Source organism: Bombina bombina, chromosome 1, assembly GCF_027579735.1.
Source record: "Bombina bombina isolate aBomBom1 chromosome 1, aBomBom1.pri, whole genome shotgun sequence".
Classification (NCBI taxonomy): Eukaryota; Metazoa; Chordata; class Amphibia; order Anura; family Bombinatoridae; genus Bombina; species Bombina bombina.
In genome coordinates this window covers 96,522,811-96,547,030 of record NC_069499.1, presented here as the reverse complement: position 1 = coordinate 96,547,030, position 24,220 = coordinate 96,522,811, and positions in this window count along the sequence as shown.

The window sequence follows — 24,220 nt, the reverse complement described above, 5'->3', positions numbered from 1 at the left end:
GGATATAAGATTAAATTATGGAAGGAAACCCACAGTTATATTATAAATAATTCATACGTTACACCTAAATTGTTGGCTAAATGGGATAGAAATTATAAAGGAGACTGTTTCCATTGTCATGCCTCACAGGCGGATATTGTACACTGTTTTTGGTATTGCCCTAGGATACTACAGTACTGAAAAATGGTTGCATACTTGCTTAACAGATTTCTAACCCAGATTTTTACCCCTACGCTCAGTTCTATATTCTTTTTTGTTGTCTCAATGCAATTTAAAAAAGAAGAATATTCTCTGATTACTACAGCTATAAAATAGCTCGGAACCTAATACTCCATTATTGGAAGGCACAAAAGTATCCTAGTATTGCAGAATTTAGACAGATGATGGTTTCCCAATTGATCCGAGAACAACTGAATATAGAATCTGACAAAGAGAATCAGTTTAAAGTTTTTACACAAAATGGAGGAAGATCATTAATATCCAGTCAGTGCAGCTTAAAGAGGAAATATTGAAACCCTTTTATAAAGCTGGTTATATCAGTAATGAGGATTCATAAATATAGAGTATGACCATAAGCGGGCGGGGCAGGGGTGTTTTGTTTTGTTTTTGTTCTGTTTGTCTTATTTTACTTATAAACTGGAAAATTACATGTTGTGGACCGAAGGAAAAAAGATTAGAATATTTATCTTGGGTTCAGCATCTAGAGGAGGGGGGAACCCTACTCAAGAATATACCATAATATACATTTGTGGTACATTGTAGGTTTGAACCAAGTTGTGGATGGAAATTTAAAGTATAAAGTTAGGTTGGTACAACTTTTAGATACAGCTCACAAGAGGTGGCGATGGTGGTGTGGAATTTAAGTTAAGAGTAAACTTAAAAATATCTGTAATGGGAATGGAACAATGATGTGTATTCTTTTGGTTTGTTGGACAAAGTGTGTCCTTTATAAGCTTGTACCATGTATCTCTTTAATATGGATGCAGTATTTTTCTGTTTTTGTCTCACAAATGTCAATAAAAAAGAATTTAAAAAAAAAATAATTATATTTTTATAACAGGGTTTGTTATGCAAAACTGGGGAATGGTAAATAAAGGGATTGTCTTTCTTTTTAACCCTTTCATGACAGGGTCATTTTGTCTACATCGGAACAACGTTCCGATATAGACAATTTGAAATCACACGATCGTGCATGTGATCGCGAGATTTCAATGATAGAATCAAGTCAGGGGGCGTCCCTATGAAGCTAGGCACGCCCTCCATACCGCAATCCCATCCAGGAAGCGACATTGGCTTCAGGACAGCCAAACGGCTCGGACGTTCTATTCCGACCTAACGGCGCTAAAGCCCGGCATGGTTAGGACGGAATAGAACGCAGCAATGGCATTAAAAAGTTAAACAATTACATTTTTGGAGTTTACTATCCCATTAAAAGAACATAAAGCTGTAGGAGCAAACTGCTTTAATACAGTATTTTCTTATTGCCCTATTGTTTGTCAATAAGTGTGTTAACTCCTGCAAAGGGCTAAATTTATTATCCCTGCAGGAGGACAAGTTTGCAAGTAGGGAACCTGTCCTCTTGCATTTAACACTTGCGGTTAAATGCACAAGAGATATCAAGTGCAATGCCACCCCCAGCAGGGAATGTCAATCACCCCGACACTCGCTATTGATCTCACCACATCTGAGGTGGCAGTAGGGTTGCCACCTCAGCCATGTTTTCCTGGACACTTATGAGTTACAGATGCTGCAGGGTGTGCAGGGAGGAACATATATTGTGTGTATGGACAGCACTATTCATATTCCTCCCTGCACACCCTGCAGCATGTGTAACTTATAAGTGTTCTGTATTTTAAGGGACGGGTGGCAAAGACAGTTTCTGTTCACTTATGCAAACCTGCTCCACAAAAATGAAAAAGCTTAACAAATTTAGTGGTTAATAGAAGTAAATGAAAAGCAAAACCAAATATTAATGATTCAGAAAGATCATGTTTCAGTTTACTTCTGGTACCAAATGTACTTAATTTCCTTGATATCCTAAAAGGTTTACCTAGGTAGGCTCAACAGCAGCAATGCACTATGGGGGGCTAGCTAGTAAATGGTGGCTACATACATATGTCTCTTGTCATTGGCTCATCAGATTTGTTCAGCAAAGTACCATTAGTGCTGATCTCTAGCTTACTTTTAATTATGTGTTTAATCTCTTTACAAGGGTTAAACAAATAGTTATATGCAACCAATAGGGTATTAGATTAGAGCCGTTTCTTTTTGCACTTTTATGTCCATTTAAAGTCATCTTCAGAGCAGCAATGTAATGCCGATCCTGAGCTGAATACCCATCAGTAAGCATGAGCTGCATATGTGCAAAGCCGCCGATTACCAATTTGTATTTGGCTCAAGTGTATTTCTGACTTTAACTATGTGTCTAACCCATATGTGGGTGTTAAAAACATATGGAGGTGGGGCGTGGCTAAGAAGCGGCCATGAACAGTCGCATCTTATGAAGCTCCTGAAGCTATTTTACTAATTTACAAACTGTTATGGGATATAGCCTTGATCTCACACTATAATTATAGCATCCTACAACTACTTTTTCTGCAGAGTCAAGTTGTACCCAGACTTGCGAATAGAAAGCTTTCAGGGGCTGAATTAGCCAAATTACGATAAAAGTCCACCACCTTTCCACAAGCCTGCAATCATCTACCCGACGACTCAACTCGAGTAACTTTCACACTGAGCACCCAAGACGGTCTTATAGTGCTTATGCTATAATATACAGTGGACTTTAACATCTGGAGCACTAAACCTAATAACTAGCTGGGTAAGAGGATGGCCTGCAACTTCACGCACAACCCCCCCCCCCCCCCCGGTTCGCCGGGTACAGTGACCTCATCTGAATAACATCTCTTGATAACAGGATGGAGGCGTTCCACATAAGTATATCAGCTTCGCTGCTTGAACTCAAGTGTAAAATGGATAAGGGGTTTGATGACCTAATAGCCATTGTCAAGGGGACTTATACAGAAGATGGCGCTAGACAACCACTACTATACAAGGGTGACGTCGCGGAACCAACTGAGGACCTGCACAACGTAAAACGAATTCAGCAATATAGCTCCAAAGAGTGCAAGCAGAATTCAGGCCCTGTTTGGAGAGACCGTACCGAAAGCAACTAAGAGGTACACCCCTTGGCTCACCAACCGGCTCCCCACACAGTAACTCTGAACACCACAAGACTTAACACTACTCTGATACCTGATAAGATGGGTTTCCCTGCTGCGGAGTATCCAACACTTGACCAGCCTTATACCTTCACTTTGCACCGGATGTCTTGGTCTGGGGATGCGGCCGGCTCCCGTGCGGGAGATTTGGAGCTATTCAAGAACCTCATGGCCCCTAGGTTACTGAGCAGGCTGAAGGAGATCCTGTCATATATCCCCCAGGGACGTTCCGCACCAGGATCATACCGGGAACTCCCCTTGGTCTCCTGCAAAAATGCTGACGAGTGGGACTTATCTCATAGTGGAACAGACTTAACACGATCTGGTGTGGGCTAGATGTGGAGACACTCATACGATAAATAACAAGCCTATATTTATGTTTATTTCCTATATTATTTGATTGTCTCAGGCACATACTCAGAGAACTGAGGCCATTCATGTATACTGGGTTAACTGCCTTTCATACTTAGAACATAGTTATTTAACATGTTTACCAATATATACTACCATTGAGTCTTTAGGGTGTATCTTTACACTCCTGTACATTTTTACTAAGTACGTAACTCCCCATTAGGGACTACTTACAGGGACACCTACAGTCTCACTTCAACATATGGGCTTTTTCCCTTCTAACTATTTTTGTATTGGTATGTCTATGGCTCACATTATTAGCTATTATATTCCACAAGCAATTAGATATATCTTGGTTGCTGTTATCCAGAAATACATTTCCTTTACATTAGGCTATTCCTTAAGGTCTCCAGTACATCAGTAGACCCAATAATTAAAATTGACATTAGACAAATATATAGATTACATGCAATTTTTTTTTCTCCTTTCGCAGGGTCTCTATGTCTTTTCTAGATCCTGTTCATAAAGCACCTGGCTACTATGACAAGTTCTTTTCATGCCTGGGTTATTTACGGTTTGCCTTAACTTCTAATTAAGCTCTTACTGCCCAATTATATTCTAGGTATCATGATTGTGCTACTGGCTAACCTAATTAACATATGTCTCTAACTAAGACCCATTACACAATAACACTTATTCCAACCTACCCTAGAGGAGGGGGGGACGGTGGTGCTTCTAAACTCTAGTAGATAACATATTATTATTACTAAAGATCTCCTTCCCTCAAGCTACTCACACCATTGCAGACTACACCTATTATTTAGTTCACACATACTACTCTAATATTGTGGCCATCTCATTTGTTACTCCCCCAGCATAGGCCTTTACTCAAGTCAGCAAACCACCATATTATGTTTATTTTTATTTAATGAATATACATCAATAGTTACTATACAGGTTATACAGATACTCTTAGACCCAGACTCCTAATAGATCATACTCCATCCTAACTCTCCTATTTAATTGTGTTTCATCGACTTACTACCTCTTTAATTTCCTCTACTTCAGATAATGAATAATTCTAACAAGGGCCCAAACTCCACCTCCCCCCCTTTTTATTATAAAGCAGCTCTTGCCTGCTGTCTCTTCCCCTCTCTCTATCTCTTACTCTAAGACTTATATTATTACATTTATTTTGTTTTTCCTATTAGTTTACTAGGTCCAAAAGTGACCATTTCCAATGCTAATTTCCTCTCTCAGTGTCAATAAGCTTTGCTGGGTTCAAGAGCAACCCTCTTTGTCATTAGAGGAACCCATTAAAGAAAATAATATAAAATAAGAGGTTCAAGACATCTACCTATAGTAATCCCTTGTGATACGTTTGCTTTACTCAAAAAGTATCTGCAAGTTGTACATTTTGTCATTTATGTTTCATGGTATTTCATTTCAGTTGTATTACCTTCACAACCTCAATAAAAATTATTTAAAAAAACAAAAAAAAACATATGGAGCTAATGGTTCAATAAGGCACTATAGCATTTCTTTATTGTGGCTTTATGTCCCTTTAAAGCGACAGTAAAGTCAAAATTAAACTTAAATTGATTGGCTAGAGCATAACATTTTAAACAACTCTCCAATGTACTTTCATTGTCAAATTAGCTTAGTTCTCTTGGTATCCTTTTTTAAAAAGTAATTCTAGGTGAACTCAGGAGCAAGCACATGTCCTTAACCATCTGGCAGCAGCGTTTGCCACAATGTTTATAGCAATGTTATACACAGTTGTAAACTTTGCTGCCCTAGAGTGTCTGTGGCAATCAGTGGCAGTAGTGTATGTAAGTATTTATAAAATTGATATAAACATTGTTGCAAACAATATACAGGTAGCCCTCAGTTTACGCTGGTGTCATAAGTAACACCTAATACATTATTTTGAAAGCTTTGAAATTAAAACTTTAAATGCTAAACAGCATTATAAACAGTATCAAATAATCACACAACACAGAATATATAATTAAACTAAGTTAAATGAACAAAAACATTTGCTAAACTGCATTATAAATCTTATGAAATAATCACACAACACAGACTTTACTTGCATTTTTCTGCAAACAGTTCCTTTTATGGATTCCAATCTGGACTGATTTATACACAGGAAGATCTTGTTCTTATAAAAACTGCTCGATAGCTCATGTCTAGCTAGCTACACTGATTCATTTCAGCCTGCTTGTGTGTATCTTTGCTGCAACAAAAGCGGACAGCTCCACCTACTGGCTATTTTAATCAATGCACTGCTTTCTCAATGCTTTTCAATAGCAGTCACATGACTAAAAAAAAGTGGAAGAAAAAAGTTAGATGTGCCTACTCAAAATTTACAAAGTGCAATATGTGAATAAATATACACACTGCTCATACAAATGTGAAACAAATATAACTAAATCAAACTATAATGCCAATCGGCAGTGAGCAACAATGTTGTTAGTTAATACTTTGTTGCTCATACAGTGCATAACTATATAAATTATGTGATAATAACACAAATCCCAATCCCTATAGTTACTGAGTGATTAGGGGTTCAATAAAGTTAAATATACAATATATGTAAATATTAACTGATATCAAATAGCTGTTGAAACAATAAAATAAAAAAAGCAAAGTCCTAGAGGAGTCCCAAGAAAATGGAATTGAAAATCTTGAGCAGTCTTTATTCACTGAATCACAGTGATAAAGTTGCTTGAGGCTGCAGTATCTGCTTCCAAAAGCTTAATGGCACATAAGCAAGGATCTGTAGAATGGTAGATAAAAAGAAGAAGGCCCCACAATAGTGCACAATCAGTGGTGTTAGATCATCGCACACACATACCAGTTGTACTTAATAGATACAAGGCACTTGAGATGTTCCACAAAAGCACTCAGGACCCTTAATAGCTGCCCAGATAGCTATCCTCTTGCATATATCGGGGTGAGTAGACTCCAATACCCGGATCGTGGTAACCGGTCTATATTTAGCAGTCTGAACTCTAAGTCCCAAAGAGATATTGGCAGAGCTATTTGCTCACAAACCTGCAAATATGGGGTATCCAAAAGTTAAAGCACTATGCTCAGCATAAATCCAGCCGTGATATCCAATATTGTAAAAACAAATTTGGCTTTATTAAAATAAGTTATAGCACACAACACGTTTCCTGGTCAACTGACCACTTCAACAGGTGTGTATTAACATAATAAAAGTCACGACTTAAAAAGCTGTTCTCGGCATCTATTGCCGAGCAGTGCGCATGCACATACAGATACCATGAACCAATGGAAGGACCAGCGTCAAAAGGCTTCAACTCTATTGTTCTAGTTACGTTAGTAATAACTGACACTCCCCCCGATTATACGGCAGGTAAATGTAAAACTACATGAACAAGTGTAACAAAAATAGTGTTACTGTAGCCTTATGGTAACCATCTCTATTATAAGAACCACAATATGATAGATATTCATCAGATAGGCTTGATGCGATAAAGGCTAACAAAGCCAGTTGGACCTTTCACTTCCCATTGACAAGTATCTACATACGCAAACCACCATATAATTAATGATGTGAACATAATATAGTAAGATTGGAACAGACATCTATTGGTAATAATACAGTAGATGACAAAATATATTAAGGAACACCGATATCTCTTATTAATAGATGGCTCAGTATAAAAATATAAAATACTAGATATACAATAGAGCAGTAAATGGCCAATACAGAATATAATAAATATAAAAACCAATTGATATAATCATTATTTAATTATAAAACTAATACATTATTAATGCTACCATAAGAAAAAAGGACCCAGAACAAAGAACAGAGAGGAAAATGAATAAATATATCTCTCCCAAACCACAAATATATAAATAAATAAACGTGTATAATACTTACTACAGATGTTATCACAAACATCAAAAAATAATACTAGAAAATGTATAAAAATGTTCAGCTCAAATTACTCTATAAATGAAAATATAAAAATATATAGTAAAAATAACAAAACATGTCCAATAGGCTAATATGATCATATAATTACAATGTAAGGGTAGTACTAATAAGGGTTGAACTAACTAAAACATGTAAGATAAGCTAGATAGTTCATAAAAAAAAGTCATATGGGATATTGGGCATTAAAAACATAAAAGGACAATAATATTGATAGTCCTGAAATTTAATGGACCAACAAGACAAATGGAATCTGTTATGAGGGAAAGGTGAGAGCCTAAAAATAAAACCTACATCCATAGAAGATCTATTGATATATGATACAAATTGGATCGATATGACCCATATGCAAATATAAATAAGTTAGTGATATATCCACTAATGTCCCAAGATATATCATATAAAACGATCTTAAAGGTTAATTAAAGGCGGCCATGTCAATATGTTTATTTTAACCATGTGGACTTATAGTTTTCATTTTCCAGATCCAATAAGTCTCCCTTTGTCTTAAATGTAAAAATCTATTTCTTACCCATTTGGGAATGATCTGTTCAATGGAAAATATTTTGAAAAGATTAGATTTACCTTCATGGTGTTTAGCTCTGTGGCGAGGTACACTATGGTTTACTAAAGTCTTCTTGAGTTTCCTTAGATGTTCACCCCACCTCTTTTTTAGGGGTCTAGAGGTTCTACCAATGTATTGTATTCCGCATTTGCATTCCAACAAATAAACAACAAATGCGGAATCACAAGTGAAGTGTGATGTTATTTCAAACTCCTCTTTAGTGGAATAAGATTTAAAATTCACTCTATTACCGGTGGTAAATATACATAGACCACAATTGGCTCTATTGCATCTAAAAAAACTTTTTTGCCTAACCATGAGGTGGTATTTTTAGAATATTTATTATTTCCTCATAACTACTTTGCTTGGAGCAAGTTTATTTTTAAGGGTAGGAGCCCTCCTAATAAGTAAAATTGATAATAGAAGTATAAATATAAAAAAAGTTTATATTTATATTGAAATTAGCTCTATACTGCAAAAAATCACGCTTATTGATTGCCTTTTTTATACAACGCAAACAACTGATGAGTATTTGTCTAATTAATTTTTGTACAATGATGACAGCATTTATGTTTCAGAAGTGCATATTTTGTCCCTAGTATCAGTAAGCAACTAATTAGCAAAGTCCCTCTTTAAACGACTCGTTCATATTGAAGAATGTTTAATTTAATTGAGCTCTCAGATAACTTCATAACAATAATAATTACCTGGCAGTTAAATAATGTTTAATCACTATAATTAAAAAAAAATCCTTGTTAAGTTGTTTCTAAATTTATATTTACTAATAAAGTAAGAAATGTGAAAGTGCAAACTATCTACTTGTAATAAAAAAATGCCAAAACATTTAATAAAGTTTGCTTGGACTGAAACACAATCAAACATATTTTATCCTTCATTAGTCAACATTGCCCCCTGGTGTATAAAGTAATTATTGCATTATAAGCTATGTTGACATAACACTTAGGGATAGGAAAGTCAAAATTAATCTTGCATGATTCAGATAGAGCATGTCATTTTAAAACACTTTTAAAGTCACTTCTATTATCAAATGTGCTTTGTTCTTTTGGTATTCATTGTTGAAAATTAATATACACATATCCTACATTAGTGAGAGTTAGCTGTTGATTGGTGCCTGCACACATTTGTCTCTTGTGATTGGCTGGCTAGATGTGTTCAGCTAGCTTCCAGTAGTGCAATGCTGTTAATTCAGCAAAGGATAACAAGAGATTTAAGCAAATTTGATAATAAAAACAAATTTGAAAGTTGTTTAAAATTGTATGTTCCATGTGAATCATGAAATAAATGTTTGGGGTTTCATGTTCTTTTAACCCCTTAGTGACCAGAGCACTTTTCCATTTTCTGTCCGTTTGGGACCAAGGCTATTTTTACATTTCTGCGGTGTTTGTGTTTAGCTGAAATTTTCCTCTTACTCATTTACTGTACCCACACATATTATATACCGTTTTTCTCGCCATTAAATGGACTTTCTAAAAATACCATTATTTTCATCATATCTTATCATTTACTATAAAAAAAAAATATAAAATATGAGGAAAAATGGAAAAAAACACACTTTTTCTAACTTTGAACCCCAAAATCTGTTACATATCTACAACCACCAAAAAACACCCATGCTAAATAGTTTCTAAATTTTGTCCTGAGTTTAGAAATACCCTATGTTTACATCTTCTTTGCTTTTTTTGTAACTTATAGGGCCATAAATACAAGTAGCACTTTGCTATTTTCAAACCATTTTTTTTCAAAATTAACGCTAGTTACATTAGAACACTAATATCTTTCAGGAATCCCTGAATATCCCTTGACATGTATATATTTTTTTTTAGAAGACATCCCAAATTATTGATCTAGGCCCATTTTGGTATATTTCATGCCACCATTTCACCGCCAAATGCGATCAAATACAAAAAATTGTTCACTTTTTCACAAATTTTTTCACAAACTTTCAGTTTCTCACTGAAATTATTTACAAACTGCTTGTGCAATTATGGCATAAATGGTTGTAAATTCTTCTCTGGGATCCCCTTTGTTCAGAAATAGCAGACATATATGGCTTTGGCATTGCTTTTTGGTAATTAGAAGGCCGCTAAATGCCACTGCGCACCACACGTGTATTATGCCCAGCAGTGAAGGGGTTAATTAGGGAGCATGTAAGGAGCTTTTTGGGGTAATTTTAGCTTTAGTGTAGTGTAGTAGACAACCCCAAGTATTGATCTAGGCCCATTTTGGTATATTTCATGCCACCATTTCACCGCCAAATGCGATCAAATTAAAAAAAACGTAAAATTTTTCACAATTTTAGGTTTCTCACTGAAATAATTTACAAACAGCTTGTGCAATTATGGCACAAATGGTTGTAAATGCTTCTCTGGGATCCCCTTTGTTCAGAAATAGCAGACATATATGACTTTGGCGTTGCTTTTTGGTAATTAGAATGCTGCTAAATGGCGCTGCGCATCACACGTGTATTATGGCTAGCAGTGAAGGGGTTAATTAGGTAGCTTGTAGGGAGCTTGCAGGGTTAATTTTAGCTTTAGTGTAAAGATCAGCCTCCGACCTGAAACATCAGACCCCCTGATCCCTCCCAAACATCTCTCTTCCCTCCCCTACCCCACAAATGTCCCCGCCATCTTAAGTACTGGCAGAAACTCTGCCAGTACTAAAATAAAAGGTATATTTGGGCTTTTTTGTGCATTTTTTGTTAGCATATTTACATATGCTTCTGTGTAGGGATCCCCCTTAGCCCCCAACCTCACTGATCCCCCACCAAACAGCTCTCTAACCCTCCCCCTCTGACTTAATGTGCGCCATCTTGGGTACTGGCAGCTGTCTGCCAGTACCCAGTTTAGTGAAAAAAATGCTTTTTTTTTTTAAAAAAATGTCCCTTTTCTGTAGTGTAGCTTTCCCCCCCCCCCCCAAGACCAACCCCCCACCCCTTCCAGATCCCTTAGATGCTTAAAAAAAAAAAGTTTATTTCATTTTTTTTTTACTTTTCTTTAACTTTTTTTCTGTAGTGTAGCGGTTCCCACCCGCCCCGTGCACGCGCCCGCCCGCCACCCCCGTGCACGCGTGCGCGCCCGTGCGCGCCCCCGTCGGCTCCGCTTCCGATCCCGCCCCCCTCCACCTTACACATCTCACCGATGGCCGCCCACCCGCCTCCCAAGTCGGCTCCCACCCACCAACGATACCGGCCATCGATGTCCGGTGCAGAGAGGGCCACAGAGTGGCTCTCTCTGCATCGGATGGCCAGACAGTGTTATTGCAGGATGCCTCGATATCGAGGCATCGCTGCAATAACCGGAAAGCAGCTGGAAGCGAGCAGGATCGCTTCCAGCTGCTTTCCACACCGAGGACGTGCAGGGTACGTCCTTGGTCGTTAACTGACATCCTTTAGAGGACGTACCCTGCACGTCCTCGGGCGTTAAGGGGTTAACCGCTGAGGCATGCAGAAATAGCGTGGTCTTTCCGCTTCCGGTGAGACCCACACTTCTACAGCCCTGTGGGTCTATTCCAGATACAATCGAAGAGCACCGGCATTTGCACAATATTTTTGTTGGGGGGACCAATTTCCAATCCATAGAGAAATCTGTTTTTCTCATGGTTTTATACATTTTTTTTTTTAAACTTCTCACTATTGAAACTTTTCAGATAGAAATAATTGCAATATGTATTCTTCATCTATTTAAATGGATTTTACCTTTTTATTTATTTTTTTACACTACATTTGTGCTTTCTGTCACAGCCCTACAAGGAGGTGATATCATAAAATGTCTAGGTAAGTGAATAGAGTAGATATCAGGGAGTCAGATTCGCTCATGCCCAGAACTGATAGAATAAAAAAATAGGTTTTAGAATTCCTCTGCTCTTATCACACTGGGGGCTGGGGCTACACTGAGAATTCCTAAGCGCTATTTAATTTATTTGCTGTATTTTTTTTACACAGTCTTTTTCTTTTTATATTTATTTTGATTCAACATATTTGTTTTTACCAAAGCAGCACTGTTTAAAGGGACACCAAATCCAATTATTTTAATTTATGATTCAGATAGAGCATGCAATTTTACGCAACATTCTAATTTACTACTACTATCAATTTTTCTTCGTTCTTAGTTATCTTGCTATCTTTATTTGAAAAGCAAGAATGTAAAGCTTAGGAGCCGGTGCATTTTAGGTTCAGCACCTTGGATAGCACTTGCTGATTGGTGGGTATATTTAGCCACTAATCAGCAAGCGCAACCCAGGTGCTAAACCAAAAATGGGCCGGCTCCTAAGCTTACATTCCTGCTTTTCAAATAAATGTAGCAAGAGAACGAAGATAAATTGATAATAGGAGCCAATTAGAAAGTTGCTCAAAATTGCATACTCTATCTGAATCATTAAAGAAAAAAATATGGGGTTAGAATCCCTTTAATATCCCTTTAATATCTGTGACATATGCCGTGAGCGTGGCCAGGCATTTTATTAGCCGAGTTGGACAGAGCCTGGAGACAGGAACATTTGCCCTGACAGGTGAACTTTAGATTTTATAGACATATTCCTTTTAATTTATTTGTGTTTTTTTATTATCATTTTATTTGCTAACAGAATTATTATGTAATACAATATATGATGATTAGTGATAGCAGACATCATGGTGTTGCAATTCATACAATTATTATACAACTTGGTGATGATATTATAACATGAGAACATAAAACAAACAGTAGATAAGGCTGGGTAAGAACATTTAAAAGGGTTATAGTAGGGTCAATAGTGAATTGTCAATAAGATAATAAGTACAACTTGTTATCTGAGACCAAAAGACGGAAAAAACAAGGTATTCCCACCATAAATGTAATAATATGGTATCCTTCATGCTACTGCCTCTCCAACAAAGACTGGGCTCCCTTTATCAAGCTGCAAATAGAGTTTTTGGACCCTGCAACACTAGTTAAAAGGTCATTAAACCACAATTTTTTTCTTTCATGATACAGAAAGAGAATATAATTTTAAACAACTTTCCAATTTACTTCTATTATCTAATTTGCTTCATTCTTATGGTATCCTTTGTTTAAAAGCATATGTGGGTAGGCTGGGGAGCTGGGAGCTAGCTGCTGATTGGTGGCTGCACATATATGCCTGTTGTCAATGGCTTACCGATGAGTTCAGCTAGCTCCCAGTAGTGCATTGCTGCCCCTTCAACAAACGATACCAAGGTAATGGAGCAAAATTGATAACAGAAGTAAATTGTAAAGTTGTTTAAAATTGTGTGCTCTTTATGAATCCCGAGAGAAAAATTTTGGGTTTCATGTCTTAAGACCACTTTTTCTTAACCTCTCTGCTACCTAAAGGGTGACCAAGTTAAAGAGACAGTGAAGTCAAAATTAAAAAAAACCCTGATTCAGATAGATCATGATATTTTAAACAACTTTCCAATTTACTTCTATTAACTAATTTGCTTTGTTCTCTTGGTATCCATTGTCCTTTGTTGAAAAGTAAACCTAGGAAGCCTGATAGGAGCTTAGTGGCGTGCACAAGTCTCTAGCATTCTTGGGCAAAAGTGTTTGCTAATATGTATAACATTACTATAAATATTGTTGTAAACACTGCTGGCAGATGGCTAAAGGCACTTGCACGCTCGCAGGGATAGGCAAGGTGACCGTACACGGACACTGGTGTCCGTGACTGGCCCTTGCAGTGTCCGCCGCCCGTTTTACGGTGGGATGGAGGAGTAGGACAGATGAATGCTGGTCCTGACTCCTCCTTAATGTACGTGGCACCAAGTTTTGTGGGGCTGGGGCCACCCGCATGACACAGCTCAGTAGCGGGAAAGTAAGTGTGAAAAAGGGAAGAAGCAAGCTGTCTGTAGTTCAGCCTGTGTTAACCACCCGTGAGTCGTGACCCGTACCAATTCCTTGATCTGTGCGGCAGCCTGGTGCTGGTGTCTGTGTATAGAAGTAGCAGACTGCTGTCTATTCTGACAAACCTTACCTAACATACTGCTAGATTACGAGTCTTGCGTTAGCCTTAAAAAGCAGCGTTGAGAGGTCCCAACGCTGTTTTTAACGCCCGCTGGTATTACGAGTCTGGCAGGTACAGGTGTACCGCTCACTTTTCTTCCACGACTCGAGCTTACCGCAAATCCCCTTACGTCAATACGCCGGTATTATGAGTCTTGGAAGAAGTGAGCGGTAGACCCTCTCCTGTCAAGACTCCTACCGCATTTAAAAGTCAGTAGTTAAGAGTTTTATGGGCTAATGCTGTAACATAAAACTCTTAACTAAAGTGCTAAAAAGTACACTAACACCCATAAACTACCTATTAACCCCTAAACCTAGCCCCCCCCCCATATCGCAAACACTTAAATAAAGTTTTTAACCCCTAATCTGCCGACCGGACATCGCCGCCACTGTAATAAATATATTAACCCCTAAACCGCCGCACTCCCGCATCGCAAACATTAGTTACATTTTATTAACCCCTAATCTGCCGTCCCTAACATCGCCGAGACCTATCTACATTTATTAACCCCTAATTTGCTGCCCCCAACGTCGCCGCTACTATATTAAATTTATTAACCCCTAAACCTAAGTCTAACCCTAAGTCTAACCCCCCCTAACTTAAATATAATTTAAATAAAACGAAATAAAATTACTACAATTAAATAAATTATTCCTATTTAAAACTAAATACTTACCTATAAAATAAACCCTAAAATAGCTACAATATAACTAATAGTTACATTGTAGCTAGCTTCGGATTTATTTTTATTTTACAGGCAGCTTTGTATTTATTTTAACTAGGTACAATAGCTATTAAATAGTTATTAACTATTTAATAGCTACCTAGTTAAAATAACTGCAAATTTATCTGTAAAATCCTAACCTAAGTTACAATTACACCTAACACTACACTATCATTAAATTAATTACATAAATTAAATACAATTAACTACAATTAAATTAAATAAACTAAAGTATGAAAAAAGCAAACACTAAATTACAGAAAATAAAAAAATAATTACAAGATTTTTAAACTAATTACACCTACTCTAATCCCCCTAATAAAATAAAAAAGCCCCCAAAATAAAAAAATTCCCTACCCTATACTAAATAACAAATAGCCCTTAAAAGGGCCTTTTGCGAGGCATTGCCCCAAAGTAATCAGCTCTATTACCTGTAAAAAAAAATACAATACCCCCCAACATTAAAACCCACCACCCACACACCCAACCCTACTCTAAAACCCACCCAATCCCCCCTTAACCCTTTGAGTGCTAAGCAGAATTTTATATTTTTCTGTTTTTTACTATTTTCAAAAAACATTTTTTTTTACTTTTTTATTTCCCCCCCCAGATCCCCAAGACTTATACCATTGGAAAGGTTAGGCGATTACCTTTCCAATGGTGGGTCTTGGGGGTCTGTAACGATCCCTGAGATACAGGTTTCTAAGCAGCATGCCTCCTTTCCCTATACTTTGTATTGACAATTTTAAATAAAGTTGCGCAGTGACGTCATTGCACGTGACGTCACTGCACGTAACGGGAAGCACAAGCGATGCCTGTCACCATGCAGGCCCGATCGCCGGGGTAGGAGCAGATGGGGGCCCCCAGACTGCAAAAAAGGTAGTTGAGTGCTAATGACAGCTCGTAGCCGTCATTAGCACTCAAGGGGTTAAAAAAAACTAACACTACGCCCTTGAAGATCACCCTACCTTGAGACGTCTTCACCCAGTCGGGCACAAGTGGACCTCCAGAGGGGCAGAAGTCTTCATCCGATCCGGGCAGAAGAGGTCCTCCAAGCGGCAGAAGTCTTCATCCAGACGGCATCTTCTATCTTCATCCATCCGGAGCGGGTCCATCTTAAATCCAACCGACGCGGAGCATCCTCTTCAAACGAAGTCCAAGCGAAGAATGAAGGTTCCTTTAAATGACGTCATCCAAGATGGCGTCCCTTGAATTCCAATTGGCTGATAGGATTCTATCAGCCAATCGGAATTAAGGTAGGAAAAATCCTATTGGCTGATGCAATCAGCCAATAGGATTGAGCTTGCATTCTATTGGCTGTTCCAATCAGCCAATAGAATGTGAGCTCAATCCTATTGGCTGATTGGATCAGCCAATAGGATTTTTCCTACCTTAATTCCGATTGACTGACAGAATCCTATCAGCCAATCGGAATTCAAGGGACGCCATCTTGGATGATGTCATTTAAAGGAACCTTCATTCTTCGCTTGGACTTAGTTTGAAGAGGATGCTCTGCGTCGGCTGGATTGAAGATGGACCCACTCCGCTCCGGATGGATGAAGATAGAAGATGCCGTCTGGATGAAGACTTCTGCCGCTTGGAGGACCTGTTCTGCCTGGATCGGATGAAGACTTCTGCCCCTCTGGAGGTCCACTTGTGCCCGACTGGGTGAAGACGTCTCAAGGTAGGGTGATTTTCAAGGGGGTAGTGTTAGGTTTTTTTTAAGGGGGATTGGGTGGGTTTTAGAGTAGGGTTGGGTGTGTGGGTGGTGGGTTTAATGTTGGGGGGGTATTGTATTTTTTTTTACAGGTAATAGAGCTGATTACTTTGGGGCAATGCCACGCAAAAGGCCCTTTTAAGGGCTATTTGTTATTTAGTATAGGGTAGGGAATTTTTTTATTTTGGGGGGCTTTTTTATTTTATTAGGGGGATTAGAGTAGGTGTAATTAGTTTAAAAATCTTGTAATTATTTTTTTATTTTCTGTAATTTAGTGGGGGGGGTTTCGTACTTTAGTTTATTTTATTTAATTGTAGTTAATTGTAGTTAGTTTATGTAATTAATTTAATGATAGTGTAGTGTTAGGTGTAATTGTAATTTAGGTTAGGATTTATTTTACAGGTAAATGTGTAGTTATTTTAACTAGGTAGCTATTAAATAGTTAATAACTATTTAATAACTATTGTACCTAGTTAAAATAAATACAAAGTTGCCTGTAAAATAAAAATAAATCCTAAAATAGCTACAATGTAACTATTAGTTATATTGTAGCTAGCTTAGGGTTTATTTTATAGGTAAGTATTTAGTTTTATATAGGAATAATTTATTTAATTTTAGTTATATTATTTAGATTTATTTAAATTATATTTAAATTAGGGGGGTGTTAGGGTTAGGGTTAGACTTAGCTTTAGGGGTTAATAACTTTATTATAGTAGCGGCGACGTTGGCGGCGGCAGATTAGGGGTTAGGGTTAGGGGTTAATAAGTGTAGGTAGGTTGCGGCGACATTGGGGGGGGCATATTAGGGGTTAATAAATATAATGTAGGGTTCGGCGATGTTGGGGGCAGCAGATTAGGGGTTCATAAGTATAATGTACGGGCGGCGGTGTTCTGAGCCGCAGATTAGGGGTTAATAATAAAATGCAGGTGTCAGCGATGTCGGGGGCGGCAGATTAGGGGTTAATAAGTGTAAGATTAGGGGTGTTTAGACTCAGGGTTCATGTTAGGGTGTTAGGTGTAGACATAAAATTCCTTTCCCCATAGGAATCAATGGGGCTGCATTAGGAGCTGAATGCTGCTTTTTTGCAGGTGTTAGGTTTTTTTTCAGCCGGCTCAGCCCCATTGTTTCCTATGGGGAAATCGTGCACAAGCACGTTTAGCCAGCTCACCTCTACCGTAAGCAGCGCTGGTATTACAGTGAGATGTGGATTTTTGAGGCTAACGCCGTGTTTGTAAAAACCTGTAATACCAGCGCTGTCTTAAGGGAGCGTTGAAAAAAAATGCTTGTTAGCAACGCACCCCTGTTACCGCAAAACTCGTAATCTCGGTACAAGTAAGTAACCAACCATGATGTTCATGTGAGTAACATCAAGGTGTGTGTGCTTGGTCAGGAGTTGCAGAGCCCCCCAGCAGCCTCTTTAAACTGGCTGCTCTGACTCTCATTATTTTCAGACGGTATCATGTGTCCCAGCAGCAGGAGCCTCCAGGATTCTATTTAAACAGGGTTCCCAGACTCCCCCCATTCTGGAGTCTGGGACCCCTGTTTTAAATAGAATCCTGGAGGCTCCTGCTGCTGGGACACATGATACCGTCTGAAAATAATGAGAGTCAGAGCAGCCAGTTTAAAGAGGCTGCTGTTCTGTTTGCACTGGGACTCCCAGTGAATGTCTTAGCAGCCAGGGGTCTGCATGCTGAGACCACCCAGGGGAGAGTGAAGGGTTAAAACAGGCAATCTGCAGGGAATAGATCTAGGAGAGCTGGTAACAATTCTGTCCTGCTTCACCACAGATACATATTTTATTTCTGCATGCTGATGGGCAGTACATGAAAAGTGCTGCCCATGCTATATGGATCATTGGTGTGCTGCAGGGGGGGGGTATCCAGTGAGGGAGGGATTATAAAAAAAACTGCCCTGATTAGTTAATTAGAGTCTGTAATAAAGAATAGTACAGGGCAACACTTTTCGTGTACTGCCCTTTGCTGCCACTTCTGCTGGATGCTATTACACCATGCATCCACTACCCTCTCAGTAAAGAGAGTGTTTTTTGATGTTTTTTTAAATTGAAATGTACCTTGGTGTCCTTCACTAAAGTCTGTACCATGGAAAATGTCCACCATAGCCTTGGTCCGTGCCTATCCCTGCTCCTGAGCTCACCTAGAATTACTGTTTAAGCGCTCCATGTACTAACATGTACTAACAGGCGAGCGGACAGCTTCTCAACTTGCGAAACTGTCCGCCCGCCTTCGCTACATACAGGCAGCGGATCTGATGATCTGCTGACCCGTATGTATCATTACAATGCCCGCCCCTTCATTTGCGCGACTAAAGGGGCTGTCAATCACTGAGAGCGGGCTCTCAGTGATTTTCCCTCGCAGATTCCCTCAGAGGTGGCGAGTGTAAGAAGCAGTGGTCTAATGACCACTGCTTCTTACATTGCAGGAAGCAGGCTCGCATATGCTTTCACTGCTTCGTACATGGAACCCTAAGAGAGGATACAGAGATAACAATACAAAATTGATAATAGAAGTAAACTGGAAAGCTGTTTAAAATGTCATATTTTGACCAATCCATTAATCCATGATAACTGTGATGCGGGGCAGACAGCAGACCTTGTCCACCCAGCATTTGATAAATGGGGCTAAGTCTGTGGGTTTATACTCTTTACTCTGATGGTAGTGAGTGTACCCAACATTATTCTTATGGGAGAATACAAATTTTATATTAACATGAGCAGACAAGTACAGTGATATTTGTAAGCATTTTTATTTAATAGGCCCTAGATTTATATCCTGGATTATATTGTGTTGTATTAAAAGGGACCTGATATAATACGTCTGCTGGTATACAGAGAATCCAAGGTTTTCTTTCGGCCTGCTTCATTTATAGTGAAAATCGTAGCCACTGAACAGGGGTGGTTCTAGACCATTAGATTTGGGGGACCCATCTTTTTTTTTTTTTAAATCCCCCTTTTCCGTACTTGAACTCTCTCCTTGCTGTAAAAAAGACACTACATAGCAAATTCAGAGCGAGTGGCACTGTTGAGATTTGGGTTGCTTTTTTGATTAACGAGGATGCTTAGCTTTCCCCACAGCACCTAGAATTGCTACTACTGTGGAGGCCAATAAGGTAAAATATCCTTAATTAAAGCTTTGTCCTGTTATGAATGGCGTTAACAGACAGCCTCTGTAAAAGAGCTCACACTGGGGAAAGAGCTATAACCATAAGGACTTCCCACAAGATTTTCACACAACCCAAGTGACCCACCCCTCTAAGAAACAAAATGGCCTCCCACTGCAAAACCCCCATTGTAAGAACCACCAATGGGAGAGATCCACTTAGACCTTGCAAAACCTCCTGCCCATGTGACTCCAGCATGACCTCACCAAATTTAAATGGTGATCTCTATGTAAAGCCTGGTGCCAGTGAAACCCAGGGGCTCATCAGTCTTGTTGATTAGGGTTCCTCATTTTCATAAGCTGGTGGTATCTAAACTGACACACCTGAACTAATTCTTGAAAATGTACTAATGTACGTTAAACATCATCCTGCTCGTAGTGAATTATAGCAATGTCCTCCTTATTAAGTATTAACCAAAGTTATCTAAGTATTAAAGTTTTAATTCATCCTTTTCATGTAAAAATAATTGAATATTTAAAAAGTGCTTGTGGTAGGCATTACTTTAAGGAACATTCACTCAAAATTAAACTTTCATTAGTCAATTAGAACACACGATTTTAAACTATTTTTTAGCTCAATATCATTATCAAAATGTGCAGAATAGTTTTATATGCACACTTTCTGGGGCACCAGCTCCAACTGAGCATGTACAAGAATTCCCAGACTATGGGGCATATTTATCAAGCTCCGTATGGAGCTTGATGCCCCGTGTTTCGGCTCGCTCGGATAATCTGTCCCCCTGCTCTGAGGCGGCGGACAGAAATCAACTCGATCGAATATATCAGGAACTGGTATATATGTTTATAGGTGGAACACAACTGCAGAATGAATAATAATATGTATGTTACACAGGACTGTCTAAAACCTCTATTACTGAAAAGGCTTCCTTCAGTCATGTGAATAAGTATAATATAACAAGCATTGACAACTTATTCAGCAGAAAGTGAATAAGTAAATGAAATATACTGTTAAGATCACCCTTAGATAATAACAGAAAAAGGACAATAATATAAAGATTCAGACAGGCAGCATTTCAGCATCAGAGAACCAAACAAGTGAAGTTGCGGTTTAGGCTTTAAAGTTCATGAATAAACTTCTATCTTTAATACAAGTTTGAGTTGCATACGTTATGAGATATGATGTTTAGCTGTAATTTGTACCTTGGTTATGCAGGCAGCCAGGAGAGCAAGCAGGGTTACCTTCGTAGGTGTATCAGAGCAGTTAGAGTGAGACCGGAGCAGACCCGGAAGTGACGTCACGATGAGTAGCGTAATCGGGAGAAAACTACTGACAGGCTGAATGAACACTGAGGGTATGAGCTGCGGTAAAAAAGAAAGCAGCGAGAGGTAATAGAAAAACACAGTAGGTACTTTACCCCACAAGGAGAGAGAGTGACTAAAATTAGAATTCCAAAGTAGATGTTGCTGATTAGGAAAAAGGCTCAGAACTCCGTATTACAAGGTAGAGAAGGAAATGGCTGAGCAGGCAGGTAATCCTCTCTGTAGCGAAGATCATCAATACTGAGCAAGGTGTAACAGGTGAGCGGCACTCTTAAGGAAGGAGGAACAAATCAGAGAATAGTGGGTGTTGCTAGGAGGAAAATGGGTTGAACCAGGCAGAACCTGACAGAACCCCCTCCTCAAGGACGCTGTTCCACAGCGGATGGACGAGGCCGGTCAGGATGGCGACGATGAAACAAGGAGAGAAGTCTAGGTGAGTTGAGATTGGAGAGAGGCTCCCAAGAATCCTCATCACTTGAAAAATTCTTCCACCTGACCAAATACTGAAGAACACCCCTGGAGATCCTAGAGTCCAAAATGGATTCAACTTCATACTCATCATCAGCAAGAGGAAGGTTTGTAGGTGGCAGAAGAACTCGTGCATCTCTTGCGGGTACATAAGGTTTTAATAAAGATACGTGGAACGTAGGATGAATCCTAAGAGTGCTGGGAAGGCATAACTTGACAGCATTGGGATTGATAACACTTTGGACAGGAAAGGGACCTATGAAGAGACTGGCCATCTTCTTGGAAGGAACTTGTAATTTTAAGTTCTTAGTAGATAGCCAGACTAAATCTCCCGGGGAGTATTCAGGCGGCTTCCTTCTCCTGAGGTCATAATAATGTTTCTGGTTTACTTGGGCCAAACGAATGTTCTCCTGGATGACATTGAAATTCTCCTGCAGAGAATTGTGGAGCTGATCCAGCGGTAGTGAATCCGATGAAGCAAGGGTTGAGAAGGTCAAGGTGGGGTGATAGGCATAGTTTGGTTAAGTTATTGTAGGCGAATTCGGCCATAGAGAGATAATTCATCCAATCGTTCTGTTGATAGGAACAATAACATCTGAGAAAGTGTTCGAGCCACTGGTTTAACCTCTCTGACTGATCATTAGTTTGGGGATGAAAAGCTGTAGTAAAACGATGTTCCATATTAATCAATGTACATAATTTGCTCCAAAATTTTGAGGTGAATTGTGTACCCCTATCTGTCGTCAAGATAGAAGGTATCCCATGCAACTTAATGATGTGATTAATGAACAGAGTGGCAGTTTCAGAGGAAGTGGGAAGTTTATGGAAAGGGATGAAATGAGCCATTTTAGTGAATAAATCTATGACCACAAGGATAGTTGTTTGATTTTTTGATGGTGGTAAATCTACAATAAAATCCATGGAAACATGGTGCCAAGGCTTTTTAGGGACTGGTATAGGCATAAGCAAGCCAAAAGGTGGTCTCCTTTCTGGTTTGCAAGTGACACAAGTCCTGCAACTGGCGATATGATCAGAAATGGTGGATTTCATGTGTGGCCACCAATAAGTACGTGAAACGAGATCCAAGGTACGTTGAAGACCAGGGTGTCCAGCTAAAGGAATGTCATGGCAGGTCTGTATAATTTGTTTTCTCATGGAGGGTGGTATGAAGATTTTCTTATCATAGTAGTAAATGCCATGCATTTTGGTTAAAGTTGGTTCAGGTGGGTTTGAATGTTCCTTGCAGTAATTGCGGAGATCAGTCAAGAACGTTGAAGTGAAACCAATGAAGCATTGTGGGGGAACAATGTCTTTTCTGACAGGGATGTGACTTGGTCGTTCTGGTATCGGGATAAAGCGTCAGCTTTGATGTTTTTATTAGCAGGTCTGTAAATGATAACGAAATTGAACCGGTCAAAGTACAGACTCCATCGAACCTGTCTGGCAGATAAGGTTTTATTAGATTGTAAATACTGGAGGTTCTTATGCTCTGTGTAGATATTAATTGGCAGAGTGGTGCCTTCAAGGAGGTGTCTCCAGTGTTCAAGGGATCGTCGAATGGCCAATAACTCCTTGTCCCCTATGGCATAATTTTGTTCGGCAGGGGACATTAGTTTGGAAAAATAGGAAATTGGATGGAGTGGGTCAGACAGAGATTTTTGTTGTGAGAGGACTGCTCCAATGGCGAAATCGGAAGAATCAACTTCCAGAGTATATTGATATGAGGGATTGGGAAATTGAAGGATTGGTGCGGAGGTGAATCTGGATTTCAAATAACGGAAGGCATGTACAGCATCAGAACCCCATGAGAAAGGTGTCGTAGAGCCTGTTAAAACTGTGAGTGGTTTTACTATTTTGGAAAAACCCTTGATAAATTTTCTATAATAATTTGAAAAGCCAAGGAACCGTTGCAGATCTTTTCTAGTCTTTGGTTCTGGCCAATCCAAAACAGCCTCAACCTTCTCCTTCTGCATCTGGATTCCTGAGGGAGAAATATCATATCCTAAAAAAGGATACCTGTGTTGTGTGGAATTTGCATTTCTCCAATTTGGCGTACAATTTATACGCTCTAAGTCGTGCAAGGACTTGGCGAACATGCCTGATGTGTTCCTGTAAAGTTCTGGAATAAATGAGTATATCATCCAGATATATGACAATGCATACATCTAGGAGGTCTCTGAATACATCATTAATGAAGTATTGGAAGGTAGCTGGGGCATTGCAAAGACCAAAGGGCATTACAAGGTACTCGAATAACCCGTATCTGGTCCTGAATGCCGTCAGCCATTCATGACCCTCTTTAATCCTGACAAGATTGTATGCCCCTCTTAAATCAAGTTTAGTAAAAATAGTAGCATCAGAAAGCCTCTCGATCATCTCTGGGATTAGGGGTAAAGGATAACGATTCTTAATCGTGCATTTATTTAGTTCACGATAATCTATGATGGGTCTGAGGCTGGAATCCTTGTTACGAACAAAGAAAAAACCTGCGCCTGCAGGAGAAGTTGATGGCCTAATGAAGCCTTTCTTTAAGTTGTCGTCAAGATACACTTTAAGATGTTCCAGTTCAGGATTACTTAATGGGTAAAGGTGTCCAATGGGTATGCGGGCTCCAGGAAGGAGATCGATAGGGCAATCGTATGCCCTATGAGGTGGCAGATTCTCTGCCTCGGTCTTACTAAAAACATCTTTGAATTCCGAATATTGAGAGGGTAAGCCCTCAGAAT